This window comes from Pseudochaenichthys georgianus, chromosome 10 (genome assembly GCF_902827115.2).
Source record: "Pseudochaenichthys georgianus chromosome 10, fPseGeo1.2, whole genome shotgun sequence".
Classification (NCBI taxonomy): Eukaryota; Metazoa; Chordata; class Actinopteri; order Perciformes; family Channichthyidae; genus Pseudochaenichthys; species Pseudochaenichthys georgianus.
The window spans coordinates 21,473,195-21,490,926 of NC_047512.1; the positions used below are offsets into that span (position 1 = coordinate 21,473,195).

The following is a 17,732-nucleotide window of genomic DNA, read 5'->3' on the forward strand; positions in this document are numbered from 1 at the left end:
TGAGTACTTTGGTGTGCAGTGTAACGGCCCGTCCACACTACAGCTTCAAAAAAAGCTTGGAGCTGGGCGTGTCTGTAGCTTGGGGATTTTATTCAAGCAATGCGACCAACAACCAATCACATGAATCTCCCGCCCCCGACATACTTAGCAAAAAACCCCGGGGATTTTATGGGAGCAATATATATATAAACTCCCCAAACAGGCGAAAACCTACCAGTTTCACCCACTGTCTCTGCCACCTCCCTCCATGCCTGGTTCCTCCGGTTTGTATCCCGGTAGGTGAAGAGGGTCTGGTCATACAAAACCGCGTGATTTTCTACGGCGATAGTTAGTTTCTCCTCCAACTTTTTTTGAAATATAGAAATGAACGGCGGGATATCTCTCCCAGCTTAGACGCGGTTTGATTAGCTACGGCTTGAGCTGTCAGATTTTCCGAAACGGGAATTGATTGGCTGGCGCTGGCTACTCCGGCGTCTCCGGCGTCAGAAGTTGAACCTATGTTCAACTTCTGACGCCGGAGACGGCGGAGACGGACCGCTCTGCTACCCACAATTCAGTTCGGCGAAAAAGCGAGGCAACGTGACGTCACCCCATTCAAAGTGAATGGGCAGATTGGAGTTGTCGACGCTGTAGTGTGGACGGGCCGTAAACATCGCGTCGCGATGAAAGCAGTTAATAAAATAATATCCAGGGGATGCATGCAGAGCTGTCATTGGCTGAGATAAGTCCGGCCGTGCGTCACGACTCTTTGAAACATCTCTGTTGCCGGAAATGCATCCATGAAGGAGCCGTGGAGGACCCATCAGTGTATCCTCGGTTATAGCTCCTCCAGAGAGCCTCCTCAACGCTCGGTCCTCGGTCTTAGAAGTGCATTTAGAGAAATGAGATGTCCTTCAACATGGCGCGCTAAAATTCATTTCCGGGTCACTACCGGAGGACCGAGGAGTCGAGGAGTCGAGGAGGGGGATTTGATGAAATGAGAAAGGGCCCCAGTCGTAGTTCAAGATGTGCTGCCGCTGGGCGAGACCGGAAGTGGAAGCACAGCGACCTCCGCGGAGCGCACTAGCGCCCTAGCACCCTGTTCTTCATTTCTTGTAAATGAAAAACAGGTATAAAATACTTTGACAGTAACAAAAACGTTTTTAAAAACAAGAAGAATACAGTTTAAAAGGGGAGTGATTTGTAAAATATCCATAAAGAGAAATCTGCTTACAGGTCTGTTTCATATGGGTGTTGGGAGATGTGTCCATAGTTCTCTTCATTTTGTTCCCAAAGTGCACCAGATTGATGCATTTAACTTCAAAATTTAAAAACAAATTTGCACACATCTTGTGTCCATATCTTTCTGTTTTGGTGGTCACAACCATGTATGCATGTATGCGAGAGTCATGGTAAAATACCTGGATTAAGAGGTTGCTTTTTCTTTGCACAGCATGAAAGAAAGGTGAAATGAATGGGCTGTGATTTTAGTTTTTTTTAAAGCAGAAATTGAGTTCAATAATTTGTACGGCCCTTGAAGAAAGTTGTACAACTTGAAATGGCCCTTCAGAGGAAGAAGGTTCCCCACCCCTTTCCAAACAACTCCATCTCTGTTGGTCTCTGCACGCTTACATTAACCTGCAGTGTCAGATTTTTTTAAATAAACGGGGAGAGTAGCTTCTCCAAACTGTTCCATTTAAAGGCTGCTGAGACATGAGGATGCCAGGCTAAAACTTGGCAATATTGATGTGTTATAAATTAGAAACGGGGCAATCTCGATATAGCGTTAAATCCACATTGTGGATCGTCTTATCAGTTATCATTATTAAACATGATTGGATAAAAGTAGAGCTGATTGCCCAAACATATCTTCTGTATATAAAGGTACACACCCCAAACACAATAACTAATTTAAACATTACTTTGAGCAAAGCTACACGACTAGTAATACCTTTACACTACACCAATTCATTACACAATTTTGTATGTAAGGATTACACTATCACTATATAACACAAGTACAAGAATATTATCAATACTAATAAATAGAGATGTCCCGATCCAATGTTACAAAACAAAAATGACCATGTTCACGTCTTAAAGTCATCCTGAGGCCTTAGTTTTAGTTTAAAATTACACAACATCATGTATGTGTTGCTTCTTTTGGGCTTGTTTTCAGACCTGGTTGCTTATTCCTCTCAAAGCAACAGAGTGGGCGCAGTGTCTAATAGTAGCAGCAAGCTAACGAGAGGCTACGTTCAGCTGGTGACTCGGGAGTCGGGACAGAGCAAATGTCAGGAGTTTGGAAGTATTATAAAATTGAAAGCGAAGGCAGTGTAACAGCCAGATGCAATGTTTGCAAGGCGGAGGTTCCGCGTGGTGGAAAGAACAGAGCTACGTTCAACACGACCAATCTAACACGCCACCTGAGAAACAAACACCAACAACAACACGACGAGTACACAGTGGCCACTCAGGTAACGGCACTGAAACAACCGACACTTTCAGAGACTTTTAAAAGGAAAGAGAAACTGCCCCAGAACAGGGAAAAGGCCAACACAATAACAGCCAAGATGGCTGAATTCATCGCGTTGGATGACCAGCCGTTATCTGTTACCTTTTTTTTCTCTTAATGCATTGCATAAAGATCGGATCTGGAAAAATCGGTATCGGCAGATTGTCAAAATCAAATGATCGGAATCGGATCGGGAGCAAAAAAAGGTGATCGGGACATCCCTACTAATAAACCCATATCCAAACTGATTTCTGCACTACAGACATCATTAGGATAGGCAACAACAAAGTACTGTTGTTAAATAGTTAGATATTTGTCTTTTTTTCTGTTTCAGTCCTGACCCCAGAAGAGGCCATAACCCGCTACAAGCATGTTCTTGAGGCTGTAAACAAGTGCAACAACAAAACGGCGGCTTGCAGAGCGGAGTGGACCGCAAAACCATTGCTGACACTGCAGGAATTGCAGAACTGCATGCCGTGAACGCATCTTCCAAGAAATCCGGGGAACACTGAAGAAGGGGGGAAACCCTTCTCCGTTTCTCGGAAAAGTGCAAATCTGCCATAAAGGACCAACATTTAGAGGGACAGGTCCAGGACTTGAAGACAAATGGAGGACTTTTATCCATACATCCAAAGGGGAAGTGAGGAATTATGTAATGGGTAACTACTGTTTTTGATGCATTACTTTACTTGAGGGGACACACACTGCCTAAGGAATGGTAAAGTAAGCATTAGTTAACGGGTAAATACTGTTTTAGTAACGGTAAGGTAATCATTAGGTAATGGGTAACTACTGTTTTTGTTTGCGTTCCTTGAGTTTACTGTACCCAAACAGCCTAAGTAATGGTAAGGTAAATAAGGATGACTTAAGCAGTAAAACGTGAGTCGGATCCACCTCCACCAGTTGATCCAGGGTGGGACCCAAGCCAGCCGAAGATGGCAGGTTTAAAAGTGCCCTGCTGCAGCGGACCATTGCTTCAATCAAAGTCTCCATGGAACTCATTAACGAATGATTCATTAATACATACCCCCCCAGTCTGTTTACCAGTAACTATTCATGAGTTCACCCAGGAACTCCTCATTAACTAACCATTCACTAGCAGGAACCACACCACAACAGCGTGATGTTTGTACCTGGGAGATCAGCAGAGGATGTTGAGATGAGGGATGTAGGGATGTTGAGGGGAGGGAGGGAAGAAGGGATGGATGGATGTATCGCTTGGTGTGAGTCGGAAGGGGAACTGTATGGGTAGAAAGGGAGAGGGAGAGTGGGTTGAAAGGATGGAGACGAGCAGTGGCCGGAAGTTTTGCCGGATATAGATAGGGGTGGCAGTGGTTCGAGGTGGAGTTTTCGGCGTGGCCATGCTCCTGAACCTATGTTAACATTTTAACCTCATTTAACGAATGATTCATTAATACAGTACCGCCCAGTCTGTTTACCAGTAACTAACCATCAGTTCTTCAATCGCAGTTACTGAGGAACTACTCATTAACTAACCATTAACATCTAGTCATTCCTCAGTAACTAAGCCGTAATTAAGCACATTTTGTGTACCTTATTGTAAAGTGTTACGGTATTATTCTTATTCTTATCATTCTTTATGAGAGCAGTATCTAAATACTTATTTATTTAGTATTCCATAACTTAATAACAGAGATGGTCAAACTAAAGTGGCATAAATCCTACAATGAAGTGGGACAGTGAAGTGTTCTCCTGAATGTGAGAGGGCGATCAAGAAAAGAGAGCGATCGGCCCGGTTGAGGGAGTTTACGGAGCAGATGAAAAGACACAGAAAGACAGAAGCACAATAACAGGTATACTTAGGTGTTTTTTGTAAATAACCGACGGTGTCAAGAGGATGTACAGTCCCCTGGTTTGTCCCCTATACTGCCATGACAACACTTAAAATCAATTTGCCAAAATCCGACAGAGGTGGTCTTCGCACCGGCACCAATACAACTAAATGTTGAATATTCCAGCAGCTTTCATATACAAACAAAACAAACACATCGTAGGGCAGCCTACATCTTATAAAACACATGGATTGTGATATAGCTTCAGTCCTGTTGTCTGCTACTGTCACGATTCTTGTGTTATGTCACATTTTTAGTTTTATATGTCTTGTAATGGGTGTTTTGCTGTTCTATTTCGTATATGGCTTCGCCCTCTAAGGCTATCGCTATTGGGTAATCCCCCTACGCACCCGCGCAGCACTGACACACTTGTAGTCCACGCCCACCCGCAAGGTGGGCTCCACCCTCGGGCTCCCTTCCGGTATAAATAGGAAGGAGGCCCGACAATCTGCTCCCTCTTTTCTTCAGCAAACCACGTTACTGAAGCACAGAGACACTTCATTTACAGAGTAAACCATGAGCAACAACTGTGTTCGAGATTGTCCCTCATGTGGCTCAGGATACATCATGAGCTACGACCAGCACGCAATGTGCGAATCCTGCCTGGGCCAGAGCACGCGGACGGCAGCACATCCCTGGAGCCGAGTGCTGGGCAGGAGTCGTCCGACTCCTGCCCTGTCTCCCTCCACGGTTCACCGTGCGGTTCTCCCCTCCCTCCTCTCCCCCGGACAGGGGAGACAGAGTCGGAGCAGGGTGCCGGTTTGGCGGCCGAGCACGCGGTCCCCTTCTACGTCACCACGGCGCTGCCGGCGCTAGGTGGCATCATGGTGGAACTGCCAGAGATCATCTGCAAGGCGGCCGCCTGCAGAGGTCTCCCCGTTCCCCTAGGTCGGGAGAGGTGTGCTCTGGACGACATGGCCGGAGTTTTTTCCCGGGTGCAGACGGTCAGGAGTGATCCGGTCTGGCCACGCTTCCCCGCCAACAGGAGGTATCAGGAGGGGCGGCGGCGAACCCGAGGACCCTGAGGGCTCCGGTGTCAACATTTGTTCCCTTCACCAAGGTGGAGGGGTTCACAGATGATGGTTTCCCAACCACCCCTTCTCTGGAGCCGAGCCTGACGGCGTTCTTTGGGGTTAGACAGGCCAACATGATCGCCGGACGGCGCCCTACGTTGGCCTCCCCCAGGGACCAGTATGTCGCTCGCCAGGCTGACCGGGCGCATCAGTGTGCTTTTCAGGTGGCGGCGGCGGCGAGCAACATCGCGTTGCTCTCCAACTCGGTGGTGACGCTGGTGGAGCGGTCCACCACCTTGGCTGCGGATGAGGCGGAGGAGATCAGCAAGGCGGCCAACACGGCGCTCACGCTGTGCACGTCCGTTGCTGTCTCCCAGGCAAGGATCGCTGCGTGGATGACGCAGATTCAGCGCCACCTCTGGCTGCAGCAGGCGTCTGTCACAGAGCCGGCCAGGAAGGTATTACTGGATGCTCCGATCAGCCCGGACGGGCTGTTCGGACCCCAGTTCCTCGCCATGGTGGAGTCCATGAAGGCGGCTGCGGAACTGGCGGATGTCGTCCGCCTGTTCCACGTTAGCTGGCTCCAGCCTGCTGGGCGGTCACAGCGGCACCAACGCCTGCAGTAGCCGCAGCCGCAGCAGCAGCGTCCAACCCGGCCACAGCGGCAGGTGGAGAGACACCCACAGCAACCGCAGCGTCAGACTCGACCGTCGGCGGTGGCAGGGGCGCCCCTCCGCGTCTCCGCCCCCCCACGCCAGCGGTGGGTCAACGGGGAGTGAGGCATTCCCGCCTCCGAGGAAACAAAGCCGTTCTTGACGTGTTGCGGGGGATTGTGAGGAAAATAAAAAAAGCTCATTTTCCAACCTTTTGTCTGAGTCATCAGTATCAAATGTGTCTCACATATACATACACTCTGCGTAAGCCGGCTGCCTATAACCTATCGGTCAATAGCCAGCAGGGCTCGTTACAAAAACCTGCAGTTTTTAATCTATCGGTTAATAAACTGCAGAGTTCGGTAACTAAGCCAGCTGCCACCAATCTGTTGATTAGTAGGCAGCAGGGCTCGCTGCAGAAGCCTGCCGGTTTTAACCTATCGGTTATTAAACCGCAGAGCCCGCGGCATTCCTCTGTCCGAGATACGCCACCTACACACGGTCACAATAAGCCCATGAGCGCCGTTATAACGCCTATGTGGACGTCACTGCACACACCTCCACTCATCCCCTGAGCGTGTACGCGCCTCATGATGAGAGTCGGAGTGAAACGCAGCGTGTGGAGGCCTCCTCACAGCCCTTTCGTTCTAGGCCCACCTTGGGTTGCCTCACGGGCAGCGGCGGCGAGGGCTCTGGCGTGGCTCGTCACCATTACGACCACAACACATCTCGAGCATGTGCGCCCGAGTGTTTTTCAGAGTGGCAACGTGTGTGTCTGATGGACAGATGGATGAGCAGGCTGATCAGCAGAGGGTACACCCTGCAGTTCGCCTCTCCCCCCCCCCCCACAGTTCAATGGGATACAGGAAACACTCCTGTCATCCCGGGAACAGTGTCTTGCGTTCCAGTCAGAGCTGCGGGAACTCCTTTCCAGGGTTCCTCAAGGGGAGGAAAATCAGGGGTATTACTCCCGCTATTTTCTTGTCCCGAAAAAGACAGGGGGAATGAGACCCATCCTCGATCTGTCAGCTTTCAAAGAGGCAATAGTGAAAAGGCCTTTTCACATGCTGACGATCAAACAGGTGCTAGAGTGTGTTCACCAGGGAGACTGGTTCATCTCTATAGACCTGAAGGATGCTTACTTCCACGTACCCATCATCCCACAACACAGGAAATTCCTGCGGTTTTCATTCCAGGGAATATCGTACCAGTACAACCGTCTGCCATTCGGCTATTCCCTGGCTCCTCGCACCTTTTCAAAGTGTAGACAGCGCTGCAGCCGCTACACAGAGGAGGGATGAGAGTACTGTGTTACCTGGACGACCTGCTGCTGCTGGCCCGCTCCAGGGAGGAAGTTGCTTTACAGACGGTACAACTCATATCGCATCTGTCAAAGCTGGGTTTCGTAATAAACTGGAAGAAGAGCTGTCCTCTTCCCTCCCAGAGTATTGTTTACCTGGGTGTGGAATTAAACTCAGCCCGCATGAGAGCACGACTCTCACGGCAGAGAGTGGAGACGCTGACAGCTCTCCTTCGACGCGTCACACCCCGCAGTGTGGTGACAGCCCTCTCCGTGATGCAGCTGCTTGGCATGATTTCAGCCGGTCACGTGGTGATGCCCCTGGGTCTCCTGCACATGAGGAGACTCCAGAGGTGGTTTATTCGCCTACGCATCGACCCCGTGCGACAGAAGAGGCGCATGGTGGCCATCCCTCTTTCCGTGGGTTCAGACTTAACCTATTGGAAAAGTCCCCACGTCCTGTCAGAGGGTGTGCCCCTGGGCAGAGTTACATCACACATCTCGATGTTCACAGATGCATCTCTCTCAGGGTGGGGAGGAACGTGTATGTCGCAGGCAGTGGGGGGACAATGGCCGGCTCACATGTCCCTCCACATAAACGTGCTGAATTGCTCTCCATACGGAGAGTAATTCAGCATTTTTCCCCGTTGCTGCAGAATCAGCATGTGTTGATTCGCACAGACAACAGAGCCTACATCAATCGCCAGGGCGGTGTACGCTCAGCGCAGCTTCTGAACACAGCCAGGCGGCTCTTGATCTGGGCACGCGCACACTTGCTCTCCATCAGAGCAATGTATGTTCCCGGCAAATTGAACAGAGGGGCAGACCTCATGTCCAGAGGAGGTCCTTGCCAGGGGGACTGGAGCCTCCATCCCGAGCTGATCTCTCAGGTTTGGAGCCGGTTCGAGAGGGCGGAGGTGGATCTGTTCGCCGCACGCGGGAACGTGCAATGCGCCCTCTGGATCTCCCTGAAAGCGCAGGACCACCCCCCCCTGGGGGTGGATGCGTTCGCACATCGTCCATGGCCCAGGGGACTGTTGTACACTTTCCCACCAGTCCCACTGATCCCTCGGTTCCTGGACCGAGTGCAGGAGGAGCGACTGTCAGTGATCCTAATTGCCCCGGAGCGCACGGGAGCTTCCTGGTTTCCATGCCTACAGCGTACGCTGTCAGGCAGACCGTGGGAAATTCCGTGCCGCGGGGACGCTCTCTCGCAGGTGGAGGGAGCGATCATCAGTCACCCAGTGATAGGCCAGCACTTATGGGCATGGCCCCTGAACGGGAACATTTAGAGGGGTTGGGCCTCTCTCAAGATGTTGTACGTACCATTCAGGGAGTCAGGGCCGTGTCGACCAGAGCGTCCTACACAGCCAAGTGGACAGCGTTCCAGCATTGGTGTGTAGAAATAAGCCTGGACCCCATTACGTGCCCCCTGCCTCATGTGCTGTCATTCCTCCAGCTGTTGTTGGCCTTCAACACAATCAAGGTATATGCGGCTGCCATATCATCTTGTCACGTGGGTTTCGGGGCTGGGACGTTGTTCGGTCACCCCCTGACGAAACGTTTTCTTCGAGGAATACGAAGACTCAGACCTGTGTCACGCGCACTGGCGCCTCAGTGGGATTTGGCTTTGGTGTTATGCGCACTAAGCAAAGCCCCATTTGAACCTTTAGATCAGGTTCCCCTTAAAATGTTATCAGCTAAAGTAGTACTGCTTTTGGCTCTAACATCAGCGAAAAGGGTGAGTGATTTGTCTGCTCTCTCTGTGGCTCCGTCATGCCTCCGGATCCAAGGAGATGGCAGTTCAGCTGTTTTATGCCCTAACCCGGCTTTTATGCCAAAGGTCATCACAAGCTCTTTTAGGTCAAGAGTGATTTTTGGTCCTCACAGGTCGGAGGAAGAAGCCACATCTCATCTCCTCTGTCCTGTGCGCGCGCTGTCCTGCTATGTGGCGCGCACGGCTGCCTTGCGCCGTTCTCAGCGCCTGTTTGTGCACTACAGAGAGCGCTCGATCGGGCAGCCTCTGTCTACACAACGGCTGTCACACTGCTGTGTGAGGCTGTGTCGCAGGCATATGTCTCCTCTGGGGTGGAGCCCCCAGAGAACATCAATGCGCACTCCACCAGAGGAATTTCCTCCTCCACGGCTTTGCACGGAGGAATGTCAGTGGAAGATATTTGCACTGCTGCATCTTGGTCTTCCCCCTGTTCATGTATTCAATTTTATTTGAGGGATGTCTCCCATTCCTCTCTGACACATTCGTCTCTACTTTCTCACAGCGGCAGGTATGTATTGTTCCCAGCCTTCATCCCTTCATGGAAAATATTCATGTTTTGCTATGGTCCAGGGACGGTGATGCGCCATTACGCATGGCACAATAGGCATGGGTTGTTATTGAGCAGGTGTGTCTGTGCTTCTAGTGCCGGGCGGACCCAGTGGGGCGCAGACTACATCATGCTTCGCCCTTAACCCAATAGCGATAGCCTTAGAGGGCAAAGCCATTATACGAAATAGACTGAGGTTACCTACTGTAACTCAGCTTCTATGAGTAATGGCGCAGCCCTCTAAGTGCGGGGCCCCACTGGCTCCACGAATAGCTGAAGAAAAGTTATGTTGTATGGGAGAAGATTGTCGGGCCTCCTTCCTATTTATACCGGAAGGGAGCCCGAGGTGGGGCCCACCTTGCGGGTGGGCGTGGACTACAAGTGTTTCAGTGCTGCGCGGGTGTGCAGGGGGATTACCCAATAGCGATAGCCTTAGAGGGCGAAGCCATATACTCATAGAAGCTGGAGTTACAGTAGGTAACCTCAGTTCTCCCTGTCATGTTTCCCTCCGTGTGTATTGTCTGGTCCTTCTCCCTGTCGTTAGTTTCCCTGGTGTGTCTAATTGTCTGATTGTGTTCACCTGTACCCCTTGTGTGTCTCCTGTGCTCATCATCACCAGCCCTGCCCCTGATTGTTTTCACCTGCGTCTTGTTGTCATGTGCTTAAATTCCCCTGTCTCCCAGTGTTCAGTGTCAGTTTGTCTTGTCTCTTGCCATGGTCAGGTCTATGCTCTCTATGCTCTCTGTGCTCTTGAAAAGTTGTGTTCCTCACCACGTGAGCGATTTTCATTTTTTGTTCTCAATTTTTTGTCATCTCAATCTGAGATTAGTTAGTGACCATTTTTTGTTCATCGTGTTTTGGAAAAATAAAGTATCTTACCAATACTTTACCTCTGTCTTCCGTGTCGTGCAATTGGGTCCTACCTCCTGAGTGCCTGAGTTATTAACAGCTACCCGTGACTTAGGTAATTATATTGCTACCAGGAACTATAATAGATTCTAAGATAGCCTTGTACAGACAAACGTTTAGCACCATGGACAGTGTTTAAACCTGTGTAGCCTTTAAATATATGTTTATTTTAAAGTTTTTGCTGAAATTAGAAAACACGCTCTCTTTTGTAAAACATGAGGCCAGCATGACAACGTTCAGACTGCAGTGCCATACACAAAGGACATGATAGAAACAGTAATAGGCTAAATAACCAGAACATATTTGATCATTTCCCGACAGGGAAAGCACTGCATATTTCTGAAGCACCAACCAAAACCACATTTAGCTCTTTCACAAATAGCAAGCTCTAAAATATCACCAATGTGTTGTACAATAAGTAAGAAGTTAGCCGCAATACGTTATTTGTACAAGTTACAGTATATGCAATACAAAAGTTATTAAATGAATGCTTAATTCTTACCTCTGTGGATGTCCCCCTCCGGTCAGGGAGCACCAGTGTGTTGGCATGGCTGCCCGGGGCTATAGTAGATCCTATACTCATTCTGGGTCCAACTAACATGTAGCGCTTGTCTCCAGATCTGTACTGGATGCTGTGACACAGTGTCCCATCATAGTTAGTCTCTTGTAGATATTTAGAAGTACAGTCTGTGGACTTGGAGCACTGCATTGCAATCAGCACGATGATGCTGATGAGAAAAAGTGTTGAGACTGAGCCCAAAGTTATCATCAGGTAAAAAGTCACGTTATTATCCTCATCATCCTTTGATGCACTTTTAACATCAGCAGCAGCAAAAGCCTCTCTGGGCTCCACAAGTTTAACAACCACAGTAGCTGTTGCTGACAGGGACACATTGCCATTGTCTTTCACCAGGATGAGCAGTTTATGCTCAGCCTCGTCTGTCTCTGTGAATGAGCGAAGTGTTCTGATCTGTCCTGTATAGCGGTCCAAACCAAAGAGACTGTGGGCAGTAACTTCCTGCAGTGAGAACAGTAACCAGCCGTTATATCCTATATCAGCGTCATAGGCTCTGACTTTAGTCACCAAGTGTCCTGCGTTCACATTGCGGGGAATCTCCTCCACACCTTCAGCAGAACCGTTAGAGCTGACCGGATACAGGATGACTGGAGCGTTGTCGTTCTGATCCAGAATGAACACGTGCACTGTGACGTTGCTGCTTAGTGACGGAGTTCCAGAATCTGTGGCGACAACTTGGAACTGGAACGTTTTCAGAGTCTCAAAGTCAAAGCTTTTTAGCGCCAAAATATCTCCAGTTTCAGAGTTGATATTTAAAAATGATGTCATATCATTATGACCACGTTCTCCTCTAATTATACGATAGGACACTGCAGAATTTTCGTTTAAGTCCTTATCAAATGCACTCACAGAAAATATGGATTTACCAGGAGCATTGCTTTCAGTCAAATATAATTCCAAAGGATTGTGTGTGAACACTGGGATATTATCATTCACATCTGACACCTTTATACTCAACGTTTTGAATGTGGAAAGGGGAGGCTCACCAAAATCTGTAGCTGTTATTGAAATGTCATACTGTGACACAGTTTCCCTGTCCAGTAATTCTTTTGTCACTAATGAATACATGTTTTCTTTAAACGACGGTTTTAATTCAAAAGGTACATTTCCCGTCAGACTGCACTTGATTTTGCCATTCAGGCCAGAATCAATGTCGGTAACACTAATAAGAGAGATCACGGTACCTTGTTTTGAATCCTCTGGGACCATGCTAGATATAGATGTCACCTCTATTTCTGGTTCGTTGTCATTCACATCTTGAATCTTTATTATAACTCTACAGTCCGTTGTCGTAGGGGGCTGACCTCTGTCCGAGGCTTGGACGTCTAAATTATAAACATCTGCTGCTTCATAGTCAATTTGTCCTTTAACCCTTATTTCGCCAGTATTTCTGTCTAGAGTAAATAGACTCCAAAACCTTGGAGTTAATGTCGCCTCCAAATGCATATTCGACATCCCCATTAGCTCCCTCGTCGAGATCAGTTGCCTGCACTTTTGTTACAACCGCATCCAAAGCAACATTTTCTTGTAATAATACAGAATAAACCTCCTTCGAAAAAGTTGGTCGGTTATCATTGATATCGAGAACATTATGGTAAGATTAAGATGTGCTGACTTCTGCGGTGTCCCCCCATCCATAGCGGTTAAAACCAAGCTATGGTTTGTTTTTTCTGCTCTCGGTCCAAGTGCCTCTGCAGCACCAAGAAGGGATTTGTCCTCTCCCCTTTCTCTAATTTCAAGATTAAAATATCGTTTTGACTGAGTTTATAGCGCTGGACTGAATTAATTCCGATATCTGGATCTCGTGCGACAGGTAACTGAAATCGTGCTCCTGGCGATGTATGCTCAGCTATTTCTATAACCTTTTCTCTCTCGATAAATGTCGGTACATGGTCGTTTACATCGGTTATTTCCACTGTGACATAATGGATTTCAAGTGGATTTTCAACCACTATTTTCAGATCTATTAAACAAGCACCATTCCTGTCGCACAGACGTTCCCGATCGATATTCTTATCAACATACAAAACCCCATTGTTAGGGTTTACCGCAAATAGCGCGTCTTGAGCTCCAGCCACAATACGAAACGCCTGTTTAACAATGTACTCACGTCAAAGGCCCAAATCCTTGGCAAACATTTCCAACATTAGATCCAATTTTAAACTTCCTCTGGAGTCGAGTATTTTATTTGAGCTACAATTAGCTCAGAAAAGCTGAACAGCAAACAGAAAAAGCAGGGTCGCGACCAAGACATAATTCTTTTCCGTTGTATCCTCTGTCTCCTTTGGTATATAATTTGAAAAGCAGCCACAAATATATTCCATTTAAGATACCTTCAGTATTGCGGAGATTATATTCGAGGAATCCACGTTCACAGTGGAAAACGCACAGATCAAATCCGAAACGAAGGCATTCTTTGTGTGGTGCAGCTGAAATACACATTTTGAAACGGGCAGAGTCCATGTAACCTGACGCTTTAGCAACTAGTTGACACCCAGTGGACAATTTCAACATGTATTATAAAAGAAGAAATCATTTTTTTTGTAATTGTCCACGAAATATAAGCTTCTCCAGTAGGAATATCAGTCACACGAAATGCTAAACAAGTCAACTAAATGTTGAATATTCCAGCAGCTTTCATATGGCAAAACAAAGATATCGTAGGGCAGCCTACAGCTTCTAAAACACATGGATTGTGTAAGTTAATTGTATCAGTCCTGTTGCCTGCTACCCATGACTTGGTAATTATATTGCTACCAGGGACTATAATAGATTCTAAGATACTAAAGACAAACGTTCAGCACCATGGGCAGTGCTTGAACCTGTATATTCTTGTAAATATATGTTTTTGAATAAAGTGTTTGCTGAAATTATAAAAAAAACGCTCTCTTTTGGAAAACATATATGGCCAGCATGAAAAGCTTCAGACTGCAGTGGCATACACAAAGGACATCTAATGATATAAACAGTAATAGACTAAATACCACAAAATATATTTGATAATTTCCGGAGAGGGAAAGCATTTAGCTCTTTCACAAATAGCAAGCACGAAAATAAATCACCTATTTATTGTACAATAAGTAGAAGAGTTAGCCGCAATACGTTATTTGTACAAGTTACAGTATATGCAATACAAAAGTTATTAAAGTCTTACCTCTGTAGATGTCCCCCTCCTGTCAGGGAGCACCAGTGTGTTGGCATGGCTGCCCGGGACTATAGTAGATCCTATACTCATTCTGGGTCCAACTAACATGTAGCGCTTGTCTCCAGATCTGTACTGGAATGCTGTGACACAGTGTCCCATCATAGTTAGTCTCTTGTAGATATTTAGAAGTATAGTCTGTGGACTTAGAGCACTGCATTGCAATCAGCACGATGATGCTGATGAGAAAAAGTGTTGAGACTGAGCCCAAAGTTATCATCAGGTAAAAAGTCACGTTATTATCCTCTTCATCCTTTGATGCACTTTTAACATCAGCAGCAGCAAAAGCCTCTCTGGGCTCCACAAGTTTAAACAACCACAGTAGCTGTTGCTGACAGGGACACGTTGCCATTGTCTTTCACCAGGATGAGCAGTTTATGCTCAGCCTCGTCTGTCTCTGTGAATGAGCGAAGTGTTCTGATCTGTCCTGTATAGCGGTCCAAACCAAAGAGACTGTGGGCAGTAACTTCCTGCAGTGAGAACAGTAACCAGCCGTTATATCCTATATCAGCGTCATAGGCTCTGACTTTAGTCACCAAGTGTCCTGCGTTCACATTGCGGGGAATCTCTTCCACACCTTCAGCAGAACCGTTAGAGCTGACCGGATACAGGATGACTGGAGCGTTGTCGTTCTGATCCAGAATGAACACGTGCACTGTGACGTTGCATGCTTAGTGACGGAGTTCCAGAATCTGTGGCGACAACTTGGAACTGGAACGTTTTCAGAGTCTCAAAGTCAAAGCTTTTTAGCGCTGAAATATCTCCAGTTTCAGAGTTGATATTTAGGAATGACGTCATATCACGAAGCAGGCCATCCCCTCTCACAAGGTGGTATGTTATTGCTGCATTTTCATTCATATCATTATCGCATGCATTAACAGAAACTATTGATGCACCAGGGGCCATTGTTTTCTACCAAATAAAGTTCCAAAGGATTTCTGACTGAAAAGTGGCCTGTTGTCGTTTACATCTGACACCTGAACACTTAAGGTTTTTACGGTGGAAAGTTGAGGTTCCCCGCAGTCAGTAGCTGTTATTGTGATGTCATAATGGGACACAACTTCTCTGTCTAAACGCCCTTTGTGACTAGGGAATACATGTTTTCCTCAATGGATGGCGTCAAATCAAATGGAACATTTCCCAATATTTACAAATAACTTTACCATTAACCCGGAATCTCTGTCAGTAACACTGATGAGAGATATGACTGTTCCAGCTTACATCTTCTGGGACAATGTTAGACAATGATGTCACCTCAATGTCTGGCGTGTTGTCGTTCATATCTTTTATTTTTATCACAACTCTGCTTTCGGCCATCCAGGTGGCTGGCCTTTATCTGAAGCCTGCAGATCTAGTTTATACATCTCCGCGTCCTCAAAGTCCACTGTTCCTTTCAATCGAATCTCACCGGTCACGCTGTCTAATTCAAATGTATCTTGCACTTTTTTCTTTTGCGTTTTTCCAAACGTGTATTCAATGACGCTATTTAAACCTTCATCTAAATCTGTAGCATGTATTTGTATTACAAGGGTTCCTATCGGGGCATTTTCATCTAATGACACAGTGTATATATCTTTGCTAAACACAGGGCGATTATCATTTGCATCTAGCACAGTGATAGTTAAATTTAAGCTCCCAGATTTTGACGGACTGCCCCCGTCTAGAGCTGTCAGGACTAAACGGTGTTCTGCCTTTTGCTCCCTATCCAAAGGCTTTTTCAGCACTAAGAATGGTATCTTGTCTCCTCGCTGTCTCTGATTTCTATATCAAAAAAAAATATTTGAGCTCAATTTGTATATCCGGACTGAGTGTGTACCGACATCAGGGTCTCTAGCTGCATGCATTTGGAAACGAGTACCCGGAGGAGTATTCTCTGCTATTCCAGGCGCTGCTCGCTTTCTGGAAAAGTCGGTGAATGGTCATTAACATCCGTTATTTCCACGCTGGCGTAGTGGATTTCCAGGGGGCTTTCAACAACAATTTTTAGACTTATCAAACAAACCTTGATTCCATCACAAAGCTCTTCGCGGTCCATAGTTTTTCCAATATACAACACTCCATTGTTTTGATTCAATTGAAACAGCGCGTCATTGGGTCCTGAAACGATACGGAACCGCCTGTCTGTCAACGTGCTGATATCAAGCCCTAAATCTTTAGCAACATTTCCAACAACTGAGCCAACTTGTACTTCTTCTGGAACAGAGTATCTTAGCTGAGCTGAAAACCAGTTCTCCAAAGCCCAGAAACAAATCCCGGCCATCCAGCAGCAGTTCACTCGGCGCCTTTGTCCTCGTTCTCCCATTGTGAAGCACAAATTAAGGATTTCCTTCCGGCAAATATAGCGATCCAATTATTCAACGAACAAGTCTGAATGTATCCATTTCACGATTCTTAAATATATAACTTACACCACATAACCATTAAACCGATAATAATATTAGATACCCTACGATGTGCCGTCTGCATACCACCTCGATAAGAGAGGATCCAGAGATGGGCAGGGCCTGTGCAGAACGAGCTTCACAGCCATTACCTTGGCCACACTGACACCATGTGACCAGTGGGCTACAATACGATACGAAATCCTAATGTTGTTTAATTTCACCTCCTTCTTTATCCTACATATAACTGCTTTATGTTATAATGTTGCAAACAGTCTCGTAGTAAAGGACACTGGGAGATAAAACGTGCTCCATATTCTCACTCTGTGAAGGGTGCTTCACAGAGTGAGAATATTCCCGAAAGTCAAAGAACATATTTTGTATGTTTCTCAGCAACCCCCAACCAGAGTGTGTTGTTCTTATTTAATTAAACGACACTTCGGGTTCCCTTAGATTAATTCAAAATGCGTGGCTTGAAGTACGAATAGTAACTAAATGTGTATTGTAGGTGTATTATTGACATTTTGTAAAACATAGTGATTATTTCCCTCCAATGCCAAAAACTGAGAAATGTACAACCAACAAAAAAGCATATAAGCACCATGGACGGCACCATTTCACACCAGGGAGAAATACAGAAAACAAAAACAATATCTCTAACCTTAAACAACATATCGACAACAATGTAATATATAGTTGTACAATACCATTGTGTAAGAAATAAAACATGGTCTTATCTCTGTGGATGTCCCCCCTCCTTCAGGGAGCACCAGTGTGTTTGGCATGGCTGCCCGGGACTATAGTAGATCCTATACTCATTCTGGGTCCAACTAACATGTATGCGCTTGTCTCCAGATCTGTACTGGATGCTGTGACACAGTGTCCCATCATAGTTAGTCTCATTGTAGATATTTAGAAGTACAGTCTGTGGACTTAGAGCACTGCATTGCAATCAGCACGATGATGCTGATGAGAAAAAGTGTTGAGACTGAGTAATATAGTTGGCAAAATACAAATTGGCAGGTA

The 17,732-nt window shown here is 46.7% G+C and overlaps 2 pseudogenes; both read right to left on the bottom strand.

The window, feature by feature from the left end:
- Positions 1-8,642: 8,642 nt before the first annotated feature.
- On the bottom strand, positions 8,643-13,377 carry LOC139434545 (protocadherin alpha-2-like; annotated as a pseudogene).
- Positions 13,378-13,793: 416 nt separating this feature from the next.
- On the bottom strand, positions 13,794-16,627 carry LOC117453418 (protocadherin alpha-3-like; annotated as a pseudogene).
- Between the last annotated feature and the right edge of the window lie 1,105 nt (positions 16,628-17,732).